At 40.0% G+C, this 20,068-nt stretch overlaps 1 protein-coding gene and 1 long non-coding RNA gene across 5 annotated transcripts in view; one reads left to right on the forward strand and one right to left on the reverse strand.

Annotated features, from left to right (window-relative positions):
• LOC115857170 (uncharacterized) overlaps window positions 1–20,068 on the reverse strand; it is a 231,411-nt gene that overhangs the window by 59,049 nt on the left and 152,294 nt on the right. The window contains exon 7 of one of the 2 annotated variants that reach the window (XR_009563937.1): window positions 7,894–9,785. The exons of the other annotated variant lie outside the window; for it this stretch is intronic. This is a non-coding gene — a long non-coding RNA (uncharacterized lncRNA). Of the gene's footprint in view, window positions 1–7,893; window positions 9,786–20,068 lie in introns of those variants that run through there. 2 annotated transcript variants of the gene reach the window in all.
• The window catches only part of PDE5A (phosphodiesterase 5A), a 139,377-nt gene that overhangs the window by 33,886 nt on the left and 85,423 nt on the right, over window positions 1–20,068 (forward strand). The gene's annotated exons all lie outside the window — the stretch shown is intronic.

The following is a 20,068-nucleotide window of genomic DNA, read 5'->3' on the forward strand; positions in this document are numbered from 1 at the left end:
CTCAGCGTCCTCAGGGCGATCTTCCTCCGTGCTCCTTCATCCTCTCCCGCTGTCTGTTTCCCCCTATGATAACTTGACATGAAGGCTGAGCTCTTCACTGGTTTCCACAAAAGTTTTTTCACATGAAGCATTTCATGAGATAAACAACCTTCTGTAACTTCGCTGGAGTCTTAGTAACTTTACTGATGGGAAGGTTTCCAAACAGCTTTTTAAACATCTTGCTGACCCTCCCTATTCTCTGTCCTCTCCCCCTTGTTCCCTCTCCTCCCACGCTCACCCTGCCTGGTTTGAAATTATTTCCTGTGAGAATTATTTCTTCAGAAAAAAAGGAATGAAGAGAAACAGTCAGAAAAACAGGCATACTCTCAGCATGGCTGTTGAAGTATAAAAAGTACTTTGGCTGACCGAGAACCAAGGCCCCTAAGAAGATGCCATATACGACTTCCAGAATTATCCTTAAATTATAGCTATATAAACAAACTCAGGGCAATGTTTGCTGTTGTGTACACGTAATAGAAAGTACTCTTTCTCCCACGAAGCTTTTGAAATCAAAATGGAGAGTCACAGTAAGGCTTTGGGGAGTAATTGTTAAGATTGCTTGCTCTGGGCTTGAATCCCTCACCACTTACATGATGAGTAACCAGGATGGAGCTGGTTAATCCCTTTGATCCTCAGTTTCCTCATCTGCAAAATGAGGGTTATAAAAGGACCTGCCTCACAGGGTTGTTGTGAAGGTTAAATGTGTCCGTGCATGCAAAGGGCTTCCCATACTTTCTGGCACACTGGGAGTGATCAATAAATGTCAGCTGTTATTTTTTAAAGGAGACATAGAACTAACTGAACTCTTATGAGAAACAAGGAATGATAAAGTTGTATGCAGAGGTCATCAGCCACGTAATAACCAAACAGCTGGGATCAAATGACAAGCAGCTCGGTCCCTGACTTAACTGGTCTGTTACCCTGTAACAAACTTTAAGCGTAAAAGAAAAGTACTTTTCATTGTTTTTCCTCATAAATGAGGCAAAGTAAATTTGGTTTCTTCTTTTTGTATTAGTCCAATTGTATTGAGTAAGCCAACACTGATTCCAACTAATTACCAAGAAACCTAAGAAGAAATGTCATTACTGACTGTTTATAAAACAGTCCTGATACCTTTTAGTGACCCCAGTTACTTAAGGTACCAACTCTGGAGAGCTGCCTGAAGGGAGCAGTTGAATATTGAACACTAAAGTCTGAACTACAACATAGTCCAGAAAATTCAGGAAGATTTTTAAGATTCAGTAAAATGTATAATCACTTCATCCGCCTCTAGTGAAGTATCTCAACTAATTAAAAATTTTCAGGAGTTCTTTTCATTAGTGTTATAATCATAAGTGTAATAGTGCAATGCTTTTTTAGAAGTCAGGATCATAGATATTCCTAAAACTTCTGTGACAGAGTTTTTTTTTAAATCACAGAGGATAAGTTTTTGCAATTTTCCCCTCTCTGTACTCCCTTCTAAGACAATGGCACTAACTGGCAAAGTGTGTGTGTGTGTGTGTGTGTGTGTGTGTGTGTGTGTGTGTGTGTGAGAGTGGGGACTGAAGAAGCTAGAGGAAGCTGAAATAATTTATTTTGGAAAGGTCAGAGAGCTACTGGCTAGAGAAGATGAATGAAGACAAAAAGTAAAGGGGTCTGGGGAGAGAAGAGAGCCAGCCCAGGCTCTATAACAGAATGGCTTGAGGGACGACAGAGTAGGACTTCGGAAATAACTGCCTATCCGGTGGAAACTATTCTAAGGACTTGACATATATTAATTCATTTAATCTTCATAACAACCATAGGAGGTAGTCATTATTTTATCCCCACTTAACAGATGATGAAACTGAGACACGGGACATTTAGGGAACTTGGCCAAAGTCACGTAACTAAAAACTGGCAAAGCTGAGATTTAAACCTGGGCAAGAGGGTTTCTTAAAATTCTGCCATGGATGATGTCTACACTCTCCTTTCTTCCCCCTCATGTTTTCTTGAGCCACTGCAGTAAACATTTAGGTTACTATTGATTTGGGGGTGGGAGGTGCACTGATGAGAGATGTGGCTACGTGTAGAAGCAGGGCTTGAAGGTGGAGACAAGGAGAGCTGGCTATATTCTGATGGCTCTTCAAAGTTCAGTGTTGCAACCACCCTGCAGAAGGACTCTTTAAAATGAGAGAGAGTGGTGGCGGGGAGAAAGAAGGGCAGGGAGCAGGGGCGGGGGAGAGAAAGAGGGGTCAGAGTCACATCCTCTATAACGTCTTAAGAGGAGTCCATCCAGTAAACAAGAAGAAATCTTTACCAGGGATAAAAGAGTTACAGGAGCATGTTTGGTGTTAATCTGGGCCAGTGTGCTCTGTGATATGCACAGGAAGCATCATGAAAAAAATGCGCAGCAAGTGTGTGAATTTTTAGAGCTGCTGTTAAATTTCTTTCAGGCTTAACACTGGATTTTTCAGACCTGGGCACTTGGATCAATTTTTTTTGTTTTTGTCACATGCATTAGTTATTTCTATAACCAGATGGTTCTTTTATGTTTAGTAAGGAAGTGCAGGGAAACTCAACTCTTTCTCTCTAATCTCAGATGACCTATTTCTGAAATACTGCCCTCTCTTGAAGTATTGCTTGTTATGACATGGTGGAGATGAGTGCCTTTTTTTTTTTTTTTAATTTATAGGGGCTGCACCAATGAGGTAGAAGCCAGGACATTGTGAAATAGTGCAAATTCTGTGAAAATTTCGTATTGATCTGAGGTAGAGATTATATCCAATAATGTCAGGCTAGGCTGATACCTGTTTTCTCTTGATTGAATGTCAACTCCAGTTATTAAGTAAAAATCTAATTTGGAATCAGAGCTCTTATCCTCCTCTGTTTTTATCATTTTGATTTTATTTTATCATATTTTATGATATAATTCTTTGATGCAAATATAGCAGTTGTAATAAAAGAATTATGATAAGTTTCTTTTACAGTGTAATAAAGGAGCATTTTTATCTAACTGTCCAATTGTTTATATCTTCTTTTAAAAGAACAGTGAAAAACTTCAAAAAATATCAGCGAATTTTATGAGATTTTTATGAAATAAATATAATGCTTTGATGAATCAGAGAGACTTAATGCCTGCCAAAAATCATAAAGTAAAGCATTAATGGAACCAAATGTGTAATTCCAACTTATATAAAAGTAAATGTTTTCTAGAATTTAAGCTACATAACATTTTTTAAATATTTATTTATTTATTTATTTATTTTTTAAGCTACATAATTTTATCTGCTCATCCCCCGCCTAAGTTAAAAATATTCTCATCCCCTCCCCCCACAAATTATCTTGTTTTGAAAGTAATTGCTGAATCACTGCAATATGTAGAGTCCTGGTCTAGGCAGTGAGGATATTAAAAAAATGAAGCAAGGAAGATACTTAGAAACTTTTTTTTCAATTTCAATAAGAGGGAGATCTTATATACCAAAAAGCAAATATCAATACAAGGTAACAAAACAAATGTTAAATGAGTTAAATATTCAGCACCCAAGTTCAAAGGAAAGTCTGTGGATTTCAAGAACTGGAGGAATCACAGGAAGAACAAAAGCTGTGGTTTCGTACAGCAGATCCCTGCTGTGTTTATCCCACAGGCTTAAGAGAGGAAGCTTGAACATGCTTTCTGTGAGAGGGCGGAGACAGGGTAGATGCTTGCCTATGATATTCTGCTCACACTACTGACTAGGGCTTTTCTTAAACTTGTCATGTAAGTTTGGAACAGATGAAGAACATTACAGCTTTATACATAATCCTACAATTGCATGTCAGACTGGATGAAAATATAGCTATAAGAATAAGCAGAGTTTAATTGCAGACTGTCAGCTGATCTAGATCTATTTTAGTCTTAAAGAATTGGCTAGTTACGTGTTTTTTGAAAACTTATAAATTGTCCATTGCATTTATTCCCCTGTGATATTTTCTCGTAGCTTTGTTTTAGCAACAAAACTAAAATACTCAGAAAAGTTTCCATCGGTTCTGGACTTGATATGGTGATGGTGAAGATCTTTTCTTTTTCTTTTTCCACATTACCCTTTAAATAATAAACAAGTATATTTTACAAAGAAGACGGTAACCGCTTTCCTAAGGGAAAAAACATTTCTCAAGAGCATCAGATGAAAAACATAATGCTAGTAGGTTCAATCCCTGAGGTTACACTACTGATCCAGGAGAAGAAGAAAGAGTGAATAAAAGCTTGAGGCTGAAGATTAAGTTAATGGTAGGCTATATTTACCCAAATCTCATTTTGAATGCTCAGAAAATTTGGTTCAGACTGAATGCTCTGATTTATTCAAGATGGGGTTTATCTTCATTGGCAGTTTTAGAATAACCATTCCAGCACTTGTTGGAATGCATTGCATTTTTAATTTGATAGAGCATTTGTAAGTTTAATTTTGAGAATTTTTATATAGATCCTGAATTATGACTAGTAGAGGTCTGGAACCAGTTGCAGATAAGCATAAACGATTTCTTTGTATATATAATATCTGACCCAGAACCACATAATTAGACCTGGGGATGGATTTTGATTATTAAATAATTTTCATGCATTCTTAAAGAGTTAAGGTAGTTGTCAGTGAAATTGCTGTGCTCTCTCTCTCTCTCTCTCTCTCTATATATATATATGCAAACATCTATATTCATCTAAGAGCCAAGATTATATAGGTAAAGTGCTTTATAAACTATGTACTCTGTATTCCTTCTTATTAAATCCTCATCTAAAAGTTCCTACTTGTTTCTTGTCTACCATAGAGTGGAAATTAATATTCTAGGCAGAATTTAAATAAAAGTAAAAATGTTATCTTATAAAATTTTTGAATCATAATTTTCTTTTTTTTTTGATGTCACTTGGTAGCAGTGATAAAGTGAAAATGACCTGGATTTAGAATTCCACATCTATTTGATTATTACAGATTATTTGATGATCCTAAGTATATGAGTGATCTCTTGCAGCATAACAAATTACCCTAAGGTTAGTGATTCTGAACGACAGCCTTCATTATCTCAGTTTCCGTGGTTCAGAAATGCCAGAGCGGCCCAGCTGGCTGGGTGCTTCTGGCCCAGGTTCCCTGCCTGTGGCCGCACTCAGGAGGCAGCAGGGGGTGCCTGACTCACGCTAGAGCGTGCACTTCTCAGAGGGCTCACTCGCGTGGCTTTTGGCAGGAGGCCTCAGTTCCCGGCCAAGCGGGTCTCTCCACAAGTCACTCCGTGTACGTAGCACGTGGCAGAGTGAGCAAGGAGGAAGCGGCACTGCCTTGTATGACCAAGTCCCCAGACCTGTTCACCTTCGCCTCACGATAACCATTCATCAGAAGCCAGGCATCAGGTCCAGCCTGAACCCGGGGAGGGCAGTTAGGCTCCACCTCTTGAAGAGAAGAGTATCAAAGAATGTGTGGAGATGTCGTGAAACCACCAAAAGTACTATGTGCGTTTTGAGGCTTTAGTCTCTTTGCTTAAAAAACTGTTCAGGTGATAAATGAGGAACTCTGCTTGTTAATTAAAGTAATATCTTAAACAAGGGCCTACTGTATAGCACAGGAAACTATATTCAGTATCTTCTAATAACCTATAATGGAAAGAATCTGAAAAAGGTGTGTGTGTGTGTGTGTGTGTGTGTGTGTGTGTGTGTATAAACTGAGTCACTTTGCTGTACACCTGAAACATTATAAATCAGCCATACTTCAATAAAAAAATCTTAAAAATTAGTACTTCTCAACCTTTCATATACTAAAAATAATATGAACTACCAGAGGTAACACAGACTAGGTTTAAATAAGGTGGCAAGTTGGGGTATGTGCTTTGCCAGATTGGCTTGAATCAAAGGGAAAAGAGGAAGTAGAATTGAAAGAGGAGGGCTGAGGAGAAGACGAGCTGTTTGAGCTGCGGCAAACCATCGAGGTATTAAAAGTCTTCTAAAATGTTGTGTCGCAAATGCAGGTCTTCATGAGATCACTGTTTGTGTGTAGCTTAGGTACTTTGCTTCTTTTTTTTTTTTTTTTTTTTTTGGCGGTATGCGGGCCTCTCACTGTTGTGGCCTCTCCCTTTACGGAGCGCAGGCTCAGCGGCCATGGCTCACGGGCCCAGCCGCTCCGCGGTATGTGGGATCTTCCCGGACCGGGTCACGAACCTGCGTCCTCTGCATCAGCAGGCGGACTCTCAACCACTGCGCCACCAGGGAAGCCCGGTACTCTGCTTCTTAATACCCATGGAAAATGCTCACTGGTGCATTCTTATTATTTCTCTGCACCATTGTTTTCTGCCTCCCTCATGGATCAAGATTGGAGGGAATGTGTCTAGTAAATACCTTAGCACTGGAGGCGAGGCTGTGCAGCCAAGCTGAGGCAAGATCATGAAGCGTCCTCAAGCTGCCATGCGAAGGAGGTGCTGGTTTTTTTTTTTAAGCCAAGAAACATTTGCTGTCATTTAAAGATCTGTGTGGCCATAGCATTAAGGGTGAAGAGTTTTCTTTGTTTAATCTCTAACCAGAGCCACATAATTTGATACTTGATAGGTTTTGATTTCCATATTTGTTCATACACGGAGAAAGCCCTGGGTCTGGAAGCATGGAAGTTGGTAAGGAGACTTTTGCATAATCCAGACTAGGAGTGGATTTGTTACACTTCTGTTTAGGTGGTTGAGGGATTGATTTGATGGAGGGTTAAGTAGAAGGAAGAATCTAGAATATTTTCTAGTGGGGAGAATTGTGATATTCCCTAAAATAAAACATGCAACGGAGAGAATTGGTTTGTGGGGATCAAAACCATTAGCTCTTTTGCGGGGGGTGTTGTTTTACTGTCTGTTCCTTTCTCCTCTTTCCTCAAGTCTCGGTGTTGCGTCCCCATCTCCACTTTCATCCGGTGGTCTTGCTCACTCTTCCAGTGAAAAATAAAGCAGTTACAGGAATAATTCCACAAGAGAACTTCCCCATTCTCTTTCCCCCGCTCTTGCGTCTGAGTTTACATCCTCTGGTTTCCCTTTTACATTAACCATCTGTGAAATAGCCAAAGTCAGTCTCGCACTTGTGCACCAGATCTCATCCCATCTCATGTGCTCCAAGACACGGCTCAGCAGCTCTCCCCTCTGTGACCAGAGCCACCAAAATTCCCCTCTCTACCAAACTGGTTTACCAGCATACAGACACGCTGTTATTTCTCCCATCTTAAAAACAAAAGCAAACGCTCATTGGACTGCATATCTCCTTTCAGAGATCACGATTTCTCTGATTACCATCAGAGCTAAACTCTTTGAAAGAGTTGTCCACATGTGCCATTTCCATTTCCTTCCACCCAAGCCTTCACCCTCACCGCTCTGTGGAAACCACTCTTGGCAGGGTCGCATGGCGTCCATAGGGCAGGAGCTTACGATCATTTCTCAGTGCTCACTTTACCCGGCAGGGCGGCAGCATGTGGCCTTGTTGATCACTCATTCCTCCAGGACAGATTGTCTTCACTTGCTCTCCAGGACCTCAGACTCCCCAGTTTTTTCCTTCCATCTCTCTGACTGCCTCTCTGTCTCCTTAGCTGGGGCCCGCTCATCACAACACTGCTAAATGGCTCAGCCCTGGACCTTCACTCACTGCTTATGTGATCTTATTTACTCTCATAGTTTTAAATACCATTTGTGTGCCAACCGAACTTACATTGCAGCTGTATTGTTTCTTCAATTTAAACTCATATATTCAACTGCTTACTTGACTACCTATATGTGTCTAGCGGGCATCGTGAACTTAATATGTCCAAAACATCACTGCTAATCTTCCTTCCCACTAAACCTGCTCTATACTCATCCCCACCACACTTAACTTCTCTGTCATCCCAGCTATTCAGGCTAAATTCCTTCCTTCTTTCTCCCACAGTAGATATCCAGCTGATCAGGAAACACTCTTGACTTTCCCTTCAATCACTGCTCTCCACCTGTACTTCTACCACACTGGAGCTTCAGTGTGGAGCCATCAGTATGGAGCACCTGAATTATTATAGTAGCCTCCCTAACTAGTGTCCCTGCTTCAAGCCTTTAACGCCCTTCAGTCTATTCTCAACACAAATTTTAGAAAACATGCTAGATCTCATCCCTCCCCTGCTCAGAACCCTGCAGTGGATTTCCACTTCACTCTCTAAGAAAGGTCCCCCATGACCTGGCTCCCGAAGCCCCTCTGATATCACCTATTGTCTCCCCCTGCTAATCCTCTCTAGCACACTGTTGTTGTTTTCTCTGCACCCCAGGGCCTTTGCACTTGCTGTTTCCTTGTCTGAAGTTCCATTGCCTAGTTCTCCACATGGCTCAGTCTGTCATCTCCTTCAGGTTTTTACTCAAATGACATCTCAGGAAGACTTTCTTTGGCCATCCTTATTGACTGTCTACCATGATGTCTATCCCTGCTGTTTTCTTCATGACACTTAAGCACTTAATCACCATTCGACATACTACATATTAACTTATGGGTTCATTTCTGTTTCCCCTCCCTAGACTGTAGGCTCCGTGAGAGCAAGGTGAAACAAGAATGCTTCACAGAGGAGGTGACATTTAAACTGCATCTGTGGTATGCAATAATAGCTGACCTGAGAACTTCTTTTTCAAAAATGTTTCTCTGCCGTCTTGAAGCATGGAAACCAAAGTAGATTGACAAATTAAGGGATTTCAGGTAGAAATTTAATCAAGGCTATGTGGTAAATAGTAGTAGGACTAGCATCTTCCTGCCAACCCTTAGAGATCAGTAATAACTATTCTGTATTGATGTTATCCTCCCCATTTTAGATGAAGAAATATGGACTGCATCAAGTTAAGGAAACTTCCTGATATTCCATCTCTATTAAGTAGCAGAGCTGGAATTGATACCCATGTCATCTTATTCTAAGGCTGCATTTTTCTCACTGTGAAATTATTACCTTCTTTCATCTTTATTCATGATTGTACCTGAAAAGCTACCAGCCAACTCTTTACTGTTTTAGTTTTTGAAAATGCAAATTATGGACTGGAATAATAGAATGATAAAATCTAGAGTTGCCAACAATGATTCCAAATTAATTGCTTTGTATATTATCTGGCATAGCTGTGTGGAGGAGGGCATGTCTTTTTGTGCTGGTAACACCTACAAGCTAGGAGTTTTGCCAGTGAGACTGGTGTCTGTCTGCATCTGAGCTTTCATATGTGATTATCTTTTCAGGCTCATCTTCCATTTGGAGGAAAAAGCACTTAGAGGTAAAATATTATAAGTTATATTCTCTATATGAAGGATTTGTTGAGTGTAAAAAAATTATAAACACACATACATTTTTCCCCTGGATCTCTTAAGTTAAATGTTAGGAATATCTAGCTTCTATGATGTGAATATCTAACTGGCTGTGATGCAGTTAGATGGTCCAGTAGAGGCAAGAACACTGATCTGAACATTTAGTTCAACTCCCACTGAGATGGCGTTCCTTTGATACCAACTTGAATTTGCAAGTGAGATTCAGCCTATTCAGTGTTTTGATGCATGAAACTTGCTTTCTGCCACTTTTGCTGTTATTTCTCCTCTGTTTGTATTAGGCCCACATTTATGAGCACACCCCTTTACCCTGTAATTATCAGGAAGCTCTACTAGCACAGCACCTGGCCAGGGTAGAGAGGCATGGACCTGTTGTAAGTGCAGGCAGTACTGGAACAAACTCAATCCTGGGTTAACAGAGTCCAAATCCAACAACACTGTCCAGGGTGTGCTTTGCAGGCCAGCATCTGGCGGAACGCAGGACACCACCCTGAAAATAAATCATAGTTATTAAATAGATCCAAGGCTCTGAAGTCATTTTTGGCAATGTCATGTGTAGTGGTGGGCATAACAGTGATAGAATTATTCTGATACAAAGTGCAGTTTGTACAATATATATTGAGGACACATTTTTTTTAATTGTTATTTTGGACTTATTCCCGAATAGGCAGAGAGATAGAGTTTGAAAGAAAGAGTTCTGACTCTGGCAAAACGTCTTGAGTGCTGGTTTAAGATCAGTGATTCCTTGAGCAACTTTCTTCACCAATCTGTGCTTAAGGTGACTTGTCTGTGAAGCTCCAACATGAGGTACAGACACACAGTGCGGGGTTTGACAGTGGTCATAGTGAGACAAGAAACGTGACAGTGTCCACCACAGAGCTCGTCACCTAGTGGAGGTTCAGAAAATGGCTGTTCCCTCCCTTTGGAGTGTTGCAAGGCCAGACAAACGGAGGAATGGAAAGTTAAATAAAAATGGTAAACACTGAGCGTACCCTGCCATGGGAAAGACAGCAGGCTCCTTTCTGCTGTGTACCCTTTGTGTCTCTGCAGTTTTTAAAGGGCATAGAAGGAGACTCTGCTCGCAATGGTTATGTGCTGCTCTGTCTCAGGCCTGAATCTCTGTATCCCAATGGACAGAAAGATCTGATTAGAAGGCAGCAGGTCCCTGTGGTTCTAAGACCTTTACACCTCATTGCTTAAAAGCTGGTGTGGCAGAGAGTTTGGTATTTGGCAAGGAAGAGGAAATTGTGTGTGTGTGTGTGTGCGCGCGCGCGTGTGCAAAGGGATAAGAATAAACGCTAGGACTGAGAATTATTCCCAGCTTCCCCTTGTCTGGAAGGAATGCAGTCTCAGGTTGGCACCTCTCCCACTCGACATTCCCAGGGCAGGACAGCTACTGACCCCCAGCGGTGGATTTGTCCTGGCGCCATCTGGGGAGCATCCGTCCTGTCTGATAGCACAGAGCAGATGGTCAGGACCTCAGCACGCTCCAGGACAGCTGAGAGCTCAGCACGTGGACCACCACTTTCAAATGTCATCAGCAATTACAAATTTACTTTTAAGACTTTCAAATACTTTTTGAAAAACAAGGTAAAGTTTACATACAGTGAAATATGCAGATCTTCTTGTACGGTTTGATGAGTTTGACAAATGTTTATTCATCTGTATAACACCCCAGTCAAGACAGAGAACACTTTCATCACCTCTGTCAATGCCCACAACCCATGGGCAACACAGTTCTGATTTTTATCATCGTAGACTAATTCTGCTTTTTCTTGAATAATCTGCTTATTTTTGAAACTGCATTATTACCTGTTTTCCCCTGAAACATAGGATTCTTTATGTTACGTAAGTAGTTCTTGGCTATAAAAATGTGTCTTTAAGGTTTATAATCGAAGTCAAAGAAAGCAGAACTTTTAGCAGCCATTTTGGATTTGTCTTTGTTTCCGTCTTTCTTTTTTTTTTTAAATTTATTTTATTTATTTATTTTTGGCTGAGTTGGGTCTTCATCGCTGCGCATGGGCTTTCTCTAGTTGCAGTGAGCGGGGGCTACTCTTCGTTGCGGTGTGCGGGGTCTAGGCGCGCGGACTTCAGTAGTTGTGGCACGCGGGCTCAGTAATTGTGGCTCGCGGGCTCTAGAGCGCAGGCTCAGTAGTTGTGGCACACAGGCTTAGTTGCTCCGCTACATGTGGGATCTTCCTGGACCAGGGCTCGAACCTGTGTCCCCTGCATTGGCAGGCGGCCGGGAAGCACTGTCTTTGTTTCTTAAAGTTATAGTTTTGAAATTGTTCCATTCCCTTTGATGAAAGCATGCCTTAAAAAGATAAGCGTATGGGGCTTGAGAGTCCCATGGTTGAGAGTGGTTGAGAGTCTGCCTGCCGATGCAGGGGACACGGGTTCGTGCCCCGGTCCAGGAAGATCCCACATGCCGCAGAGCCGCTGGGCCCGTGAGCCATGGCCGCTGAGCCTGCGCGTCCGGAGCCTATGCTCCGCAACAGGAGAGGCCACAACAGTGAGAGGCCCGCGTACCACCAAAAAAAAAAAAAAAGATAAGCGTATGTATGGCGTCTGAAGACAGTCTTGGATGTACTGGAAAACCAGTGGTCTTCATGATTCCTCTAGTTTAAACAATAGTGCTTACGAACCTGTATTTTATATACACTAGTGCTGGTTTCACTTTCCCCTGCGGGGGAGTAGCAGGAAAAACACAAGCTTTGGGATCAGACCTGGAGAGCATCTGGGTCTGTACGTTCTTGCACTACCTATTTAACTTTTCTGAACATCAGCTGCCCTTGTGATAAAATGGGAATAATAATATCTACCTGAAAGGGTTGTGACAAAGGTTAGATGGATTAACAGACAAAGTGCCTGTTACATAACAGGCCCCCCTTTTCCTTTTTTTAAGTGGCAAACTTTTTGACATTATAAGTTTTTCTTTCTTTCTTTTTTATTTTTTCTTTTTGGCTGTGAATAGGTTTATTAATTAACTATTTTAGGGCCACTGGCCATCAGTCATGTATTTCTGATGCCAGTCATCTTCAGAGCACTGCTCTTTATATCTTTCAACTTCCTAGAAGCTTCCCTTCATCTTGGCTCCCTCTTCCTGGCCACCCAGGCTGTGAGAATAAACTAAAATCATCCACTTCTATGCGCGTTCCTGTCTTGTCTTCCAATCCTGGAAGATTGATAAACATACTCCTCAGAGAAATAGGTGTAGCGGTGCCTGTACATACAGAGGGATAAAATGAGTCCCAACCAAGTAAAGTCAGTCTTACCATTTAAAGAAATATCAAACCTTGATTCTCAAACTCATTAATGAAAGCCAGACAACCCCAAACAACAAAAAGGTCAAAATTGGCAAAGGTACACATAGGCAACACAGAAGAAGAAAACCAATGTACCCAATAATAACTAAAAAGCAATAATAATTAAAAAGCTCTCTAGTAATCAGGAAAATGCAAATTAAAGCAATAATGAGATACATTTTTATACCCAACAGATAGACAGAGGTTAAAAATTTAGCCTCATAATACTAGGGGTTGGTTAGGACGTGAGGTTAGCAGGAACCCTTATACATTGCTGATAAATATAAATTTCTGTAATCCTTTGAAGATTTCATCAAAAAAGCTCTCGCACATGTGCACAAGGAGACCTATACAGAGATGTTCAATGTGGATTATTTGTAATAGCAAAAAATTGCAAACAACCCAAACATTTGGGGATCAAATGAGCAAAATTTGGCATGGAATACAATGAGACTGGGAAGGAAAAAGTCCAGTTTGTTGTTATCTTAATTGAACTTAAAAAAAAGAGGAAACATTAACAAATATTAATGCTTAGTAGTTCTATATCAATGGCTCTCAAAGTGTTTTTTCTCCCCACACCAGCAGCCTTTGGCATCACCTGAGAACTTTTAGTAAAACAAGTTCTCAGGCGCCAACCCAGATCTCTGACTCTGAAACTCTGGGGGTGGGATCCGCAAGCTGTGTTTTAACAAGACCCATTTTACCACTATTCTAGATGACATGGATACTTACTGTACTTTTGATATTAAAAATTAAAACTAACAATCTCAAGCTTTTCTTTCCCACTCTCCCAAAGCCGTTTTAGGCTATAAGTTTCAACTCCATAAGTAAAGGCTTATTAAGAGTATGTATTTCTAAAAAAAAAAAAAAAAAGAGTATGTATTTCTTACTCACACACGAAGTTTTTGTATGTGGACAGATCTCTTAATATCAAGCAAAGAGCAGAGAAAAAAATGGGCAAAATTTTTTTTTAACATCTTTATTGGAGTATAATTGCTTTACAGTGTTGTGTTAGTTTCTGGTGTATAACAAAGTGAATCAGTTATATGTATACATATATCCCCATATCCCCTCCCTCTTGCGTCTCCCTCCCACCCTCCCTATCCCACCCCTCTAGGTGGTCACAAAGCACCGAGCTGATCTCCCTGTGCTATGCAGCTGTTTCCCACTAGCTATCTATTTTACATTTCGTAGTGTGTATATGTCAGTGTTACTCTCTCACTTCGTCCCGGCTTACCCTTCCCCCTCCCCATGTCCTCAAGTCCATTCTCTACGTCTGCGTCTTTATTCCTGTCCTGCCCCTACGTTCATCAGAACCATTTTTTTTTTTTTAGATTCCATATATATGTGTTAGCATATGGTATTTGTTTTTCTCTTTCTGACTTACTTCACTCTGTATGACAGACTCTAGGTCCATCCACCTCACTACAAATAACTCAATTTTGTTACTTTTTATGGCAAAATAATATTCTGTTGTATATATGTGCCACATCTTCTTTATCCATTCATCTGTCGATGGACACTTAGGTTGCTTCCATGTCCTGGCTATTGTAAATAGTGCTTCAATGAACATTGTGGTACATGACTCTTTTTGAATTATGGGTTTCTCAGGGTATATGCCCAGTAGTGAGATTGCTGTGTTGTATGGTAGTTCTATTTTTAGTTTTTAAAGGAACTTCCATACTGTTCTCCATAGTGGCTGTATCAATTTACATTCCCACCAACAGTGCAAGAGTGTTCCAGCATTTATTCTTTGTAGATTTTTTGATGATGGCCATTCTGACCGGTATAAGGTGATACCTCAGAGTAGTTTTGATTTGCATTTCTCTAATGATTAGTGATGTTGAGCATCCTTTCATGTGTTTGTTGGCAATCTGTATATCTTCTTTAGAGAAATGTCTATTTAGGTCTTCTGCCCATTTTTGGATTGGGTTGTTTGTTTTTGTGATATTGAGGTACATGTGCTGTTTGTATATTTTGGAGATTAATCCTTTGTCAGTTGCTTCGTTTGCAAATATTTTCTCCCATTCTGAGGGTTGTCTTTTTGTCTTGTTTATGGTTTCCTTTGCTGTGCAAAAGCTTTTAAGTTTCATTAGGTCCCATTTGTTTATTTTTGTTTTTATTTCCATTTCTCTCAGAGGTGGGTCAAAAAGGATCTTGCTGTGATTTATGTCATAGAGTGTCCTGCCTATGTTTTCCTCTAAGAGTTTTATAGTGTCTGGCCTTATATTTAGATCTTTAATCCATTTTGAGTTTATTTTTCTGTATGGTGTTAGGAAGTGTTCTAATTTCATTCTTTCACATGTAGCTGTCCAGTTTTCCCAGCACCACTTATTGAAGAGGCTGTCTTTTCTCCATTGCATATTCTTGCCTCCTTTATCAAAGATAAAGGTGACCATATGTGCGTGGGTTTCTCTCTGGGCTTTGTATCCTGTTCCATCAATCGATATTCCTGGTTTTGTGCCAGTATCATACTGTCTTGATTACTGTAGCTTAGTGGTATAGTCTGAAGTGAGGGAGCCTGATTCCTCCAGCTCCATTTTTCTTTCTCAAGATTGCTTTGGCTATTCGGGGTCTTCTGTGTTTCCATAGAAATTGTGAAATTTTTTGTCCTACTTCTGTGAAAAGTGCCATTGGTAATTTGATAGGGATTGCACTGAAACCATAGATTGCTTTGGGTGGTATAGTCATTTTCACAATGTTGATTCTTCTAATCCAAGAACATGGTACATCTCTCCATCTGTTTGTATCATCTTTAATTTCTTTCATCAGTGTCTTATAGTTTTCTGCATACAGGCATACAAGTTTTTTGTCTCCTTAGGTAGGTTTACTCCTAGGTATTTTATTCTTTTTGCTGCAGTGGTAAATGGGAGTGTTTCCCTAATTTCTCTTTCAGATTTTTCATCATTAGTGTATAGGAATGCAAGAGATTTCTGTACATTAGTTTTGTATCCTGCTACTCTACCAAATTTATTCAGTAGCTCTAGTAGTTTTCTGGTAGCATCTTTAGGATTCTCTATGTTTAGTATCATGTCATCTGCAAACAGTAACAGCTTTACTTCTTCTTTTCCGACTTGGATTCCTTTTATTTCTTTTTCTTCTCTGATTGCTGTGGCTAAAACTTCCAAAACTATGTTGAATAATAGTGGTGAGAGTGGGCAACCTTGTCTTGTTCCTGATCTTAGAGGAAATGGTTTCAGTTTTTCACGCTTGAGAACGATGTTGGCTGTGGGCTTGTCATATATGGCCTTTATTATGTTGAGGTAAGTTCCCTCTATGCCTACTTTCTGGAGCATTTTTATCATAAATGGGTGTTGAATTTTGTCGAAATGTTTTTCTGCATCTATTGAGATTATCATATGGTTTTTCTCCTTCAATTTGTTAATATGGAGTATCACGTTGATTGATTTGCATATATTGAAGAATCCTTGCATTCCTGGGAAAAACCCCACTTGATCATGGTGTATGATCCTTTTAATGTGCTGTTGGATTCTGTTTGCTAGTATTTTGTTGAGGATTTTTGCATCTATGTTCATCAGTGATACTGGCCTGTAGTTTTCTTTCTTTGTGACATCTTTGTCTGGTTTTGGTATCAGGGTGATGGTGGCCTCATAGAATGAGTTAGGGAGTGTTCCTCCCCCCGTTATATTTGGAAGAGTTTGAGAAGGATAGGTGTTAGCTCTTCTCTAAATGTTTGATAGAATTTGCCTGTGAAGCCATCTGGTCCTGGGCTTTTGTTTGTTGCAAATTTATAAATCACAGTCTCAATTTCAGTGCTTGTGATTTGTCTGTTTATATTTTCTATTTCTTCCTGGTTCAGTCCCAGAAGGTTGTAATTTTTTAAGAATTTTTCCATTTCTTCCAGCTTGTCCATTTTATTGGTATATAGTTGCTTGTAGTAATCTCTCATGATCCTTTGTATTTCTGCAGTGTCTGTTGTTACTTCTCCTTTTTCATTTCTAATTCTATTGATTTGAGTCTTCTCCCTTTTTTTCTTGATGAGTCTGGCTAATGGTTTATCAATTTTGTTTATCGTCTCAAAGAACCAGCTTTTAGTTTTATTGATCTTTGCTATCATTTCCTTTATTCATTTTTCCTTTATTTCTGATCTGATCTTTATGATTTCTTTCCTTCTGCTAACTTTGCGGTTTTTTGGTTCTTCTGTCTCCAGTTGCTTTAGGTGTAAGGTTAGGTTGTTTATTTGAGATGTTTCTTGTTTCTTGAGGTAAGATTGTATTGCTATAAAGTTCTCTCTTAGAACTGCTTTTGCTGCATCCCATAGGTTTTGCGTCATCGTGTTTTCATTGTCATTTTTTTCTAGGTACTTTTTGATTTCCTCTTTGATTTCTTCAGTGATCTCTTGGTTATTTAGTAGTGTATTATTTAACCTCCATGTGTTTGTATTTTTCACAGCTTTTTTCCTGTAATTGATATCTGGTCTCATAGCGTTGTGGTCAGAAAAGGTACTTGATATGATTTCAATTTTCTTAAATTTACCAAGGCTTGATTTGTGACCCAAGATATGCTCTATCCTGGAGAATGTTCCATGAGCACTTGATAAGAAAGTGTATTCTGTTGTTTGTGGATGGCATGTCCTATAAATATCAATTAAGTCCATCTTATTTAATGTGTCATTTAAAGCTTGTGTTTCCTTATTTATTTTCATTTTGGATGATCTGTCCATTGGTGAAAGTGGGCTGTTAAAGTCACCTACTATGATTGTGTTACTGTCGAATTCCCCTTTTATGGCTGTTAGCATTTGCCTTATGTATTGAGGTGATCCTATGCTGGGTGCATAAATATTTACAATAGTTATTTCTTCTTCTTGGATTGATCCCTTGATCATTATGTAGTGTCCTTCTTTGTCTCTTGTAATAGTCTTTATTTTAAAGTCTGTTTTGTCTCATATGAGTATTGCTACTCCAGCTTTCTTTTGATTTCCATTTGCATGGAATATCTTTTTCTATCCCTTCACTTTTAGTCTGTATGTGTCCCTGGTCTGAAGTGGGTCTCTTGTAGACAGCATATATACAGGTCTTGTTTTTGTATCCATTCAGCCAGTCTGTGTCTTTTGGTTGGAGCATTTAATCCATTTACATTTAAGGTAGGTGTTGATACGTATGTTCCTTTTACCATTTTCTTAATTGTTTTGTGTTTGTTATGGTAGGTCTTTTCCTTCTCTTGTGTTTCCTGCCTAGAGAAGTTCCTTTAGCATTTGCTGTAAAGCTGATTTGGTGATGCTGAATTCTCTTAACTTTTGCTTGTCTGTAAAGGTTTTAATTTCTCTGTCGAATCTGAATGAGATTCTTGCTGGGTAGAGTAATCTTGGTTGTAGATTTTTCCCTTTCATCACTTTAAATATGTCCTGCCACTCCCTTCTGGCTTGCAGAGTTTCTGCTGAAATATCAGCCGTTAACCTTATGGGGATTCCCTTGTATATTATTTGTTGTTTTTCCCTTGCTGCTCTTAATGTTTTTTCTTTCTTTGTATTTAATTTTTGATAGTTTGATTAATATGTGTCTCAGCGTGTTTCTCTTTGGGTTTATCCTATATGGGACTCTCTGCGCTTCCTGGACTTGATTGACTCTTTCCTTTCCCAGGTCAGAGTGACTATAATCTCTTCAAATATTTTCACAGTCCCTTTTTTTTTTCCTTCTTCTTCTGGGACCCCTATAATTCGAATGTTCCTGCATTTGATGTTGTCGCAGAGGTCTCTGAGACTGTCCTCAATTCTTTTCATTCTTTTTTCTTTATTCTGCTCCCTGGCAGTTATTTCCACCATTTTATCTCCCAGCTCACTTATCCGTTCTTCTGCCTCAGTTATTCCGCTATTGATTCCTTCTAGAGTATTTTTAAGTTCATTTATTGTGTATGCATCACTGTTTGTTTACTCTTTAGTTCTTCAAGATCCTTGTTAAATGTTTCTTGTATTTTGTTCATTCTGTTTCTGAGATTTTGGATCATCTTTACTATCATTACTCTGAATTCTTTTTCAGGTAGGTTGCCTATTTCATCTTCATTTGTTTGGTCATGTAGGTTTTTACCTTGTTCCTTCGTCTGTAACATATACTTTTTTGTCGTTTCATTTTTTTCTTTTCTCTTTGATGGTGGGGTTGTATTCCTGCCTTACTGGTTGTTTGGCCTTAGGTGTCCAGCGCTGGAGTTTGCAGGCAGTTAGATAGAACTGGGTCTAGGTGCTGAGATTAGGACCTCTGGGAGGCCTTGGTCTGATTAATATTCCCTGGGGTCTGAGGTTCTCTGTCAGTCCAGCGGTTTTGACTCGTAGCTCCCAGCACAGGAGCTGGAACCAAGATCCCGCAAACCGGTTGCTGGGGGTTCCTCCCATCCCCTTAGGTGTCCGTGGTCCCCCACTGGTGCCTGGTAGGTGCTCTAGTTGTGCGGAGACACGCATTCTACATCCTGCTAGTCCGCCAACTTGACTCCGCCTTTTGTAACAACTTTAAATGGAGTATAATCTAATGCATACAGATCAGGAAGCTGTCTTAGAGAACAGCATTCTCTGGCCCATTTCAGTTCCTTCTAGATCAACAAGGAGGGTGACCGCTCTGGCCCAGACCAAAGAAATCTACCACCTCGCTGAAGGTGGGGGCTCAGGTCCGGGCGACCGTGAGAGGAGGGGCCAGACCTGTCCAAGGCAGCCCCTCTGAAAGCGTGAGCCAAACCTGTCCTTTAATGCGCTCCATACATCCCAGAGCCCTCCCTTAATGCAGGCCTCACCAAGCACACCGAAATGGGCAATTTTTATTAACTGTTATTCAGATGTGAATTGTCCAGTAAGTACATCACCTAAATAAAACTTTGATATCTGACACTTCTCCCATTATCATCAAGAACAAATATCTGGGAAGCATTGAGTACATTCAGAGTCTGATGCTTCCTTAAGACATAAGATATAAATCATGTCCTTAGGAAACAATTGAGTTGGATGTGAACAGAGAAATTGAGGTTAAAAATGAGAATACCTCATTGTCAGATTATAGCACCCTCAGCTGCAACACAGAATTTCAGGGGGCTTTGAAGGGAAGCTTTCTGGAGACAGCCTCAGCCGAGAAACTAGAAGGTAACATTTCAAGGAATGACGTGAGCAAAGGTCTTTGTAGCATTCTACTTCAGAGGCCCATGTAAGTGATTTTAGTTCAAGTTCAGCCTATGGAAGGAGAGTCTTCAGTTTTTGTCCTATAGATGGACACATGGAAGTATTAAAAGCTTTGAGCAATGAGATGACTTGTATGTGCAAAGTAGTGTTCCAGGAAGGGAAATTTGGACTTAAGTGTCATAGACGGACTGAGGCAAGAAAACAATTAGCCATGAGATGCCAGGGCTTTCAAAGAAAGTGAGGATTTAGATGGTGAAACACAAGATATAATGTGGGGTCAGGAAGAGTGAACAAGGAATGGGAGCATGTACGAGTAATTCTAACGGAACATATTAGGTTCTTATTGCTGCT

Source organism: Globicephala melas, chromosome 5 (assembly GCF_963455315.2).
Source record: "Globicephala melas chromosome 5, mGloMel1.2, whole genome shotgun sequence".
NCBI classification, from domain to species: domain Eukaryota; kingdom Metazoa; phylum Chordata; class Mammalia; order Artiodactyla; family Delphinidae; genus Globicephala; species Globicephala melas.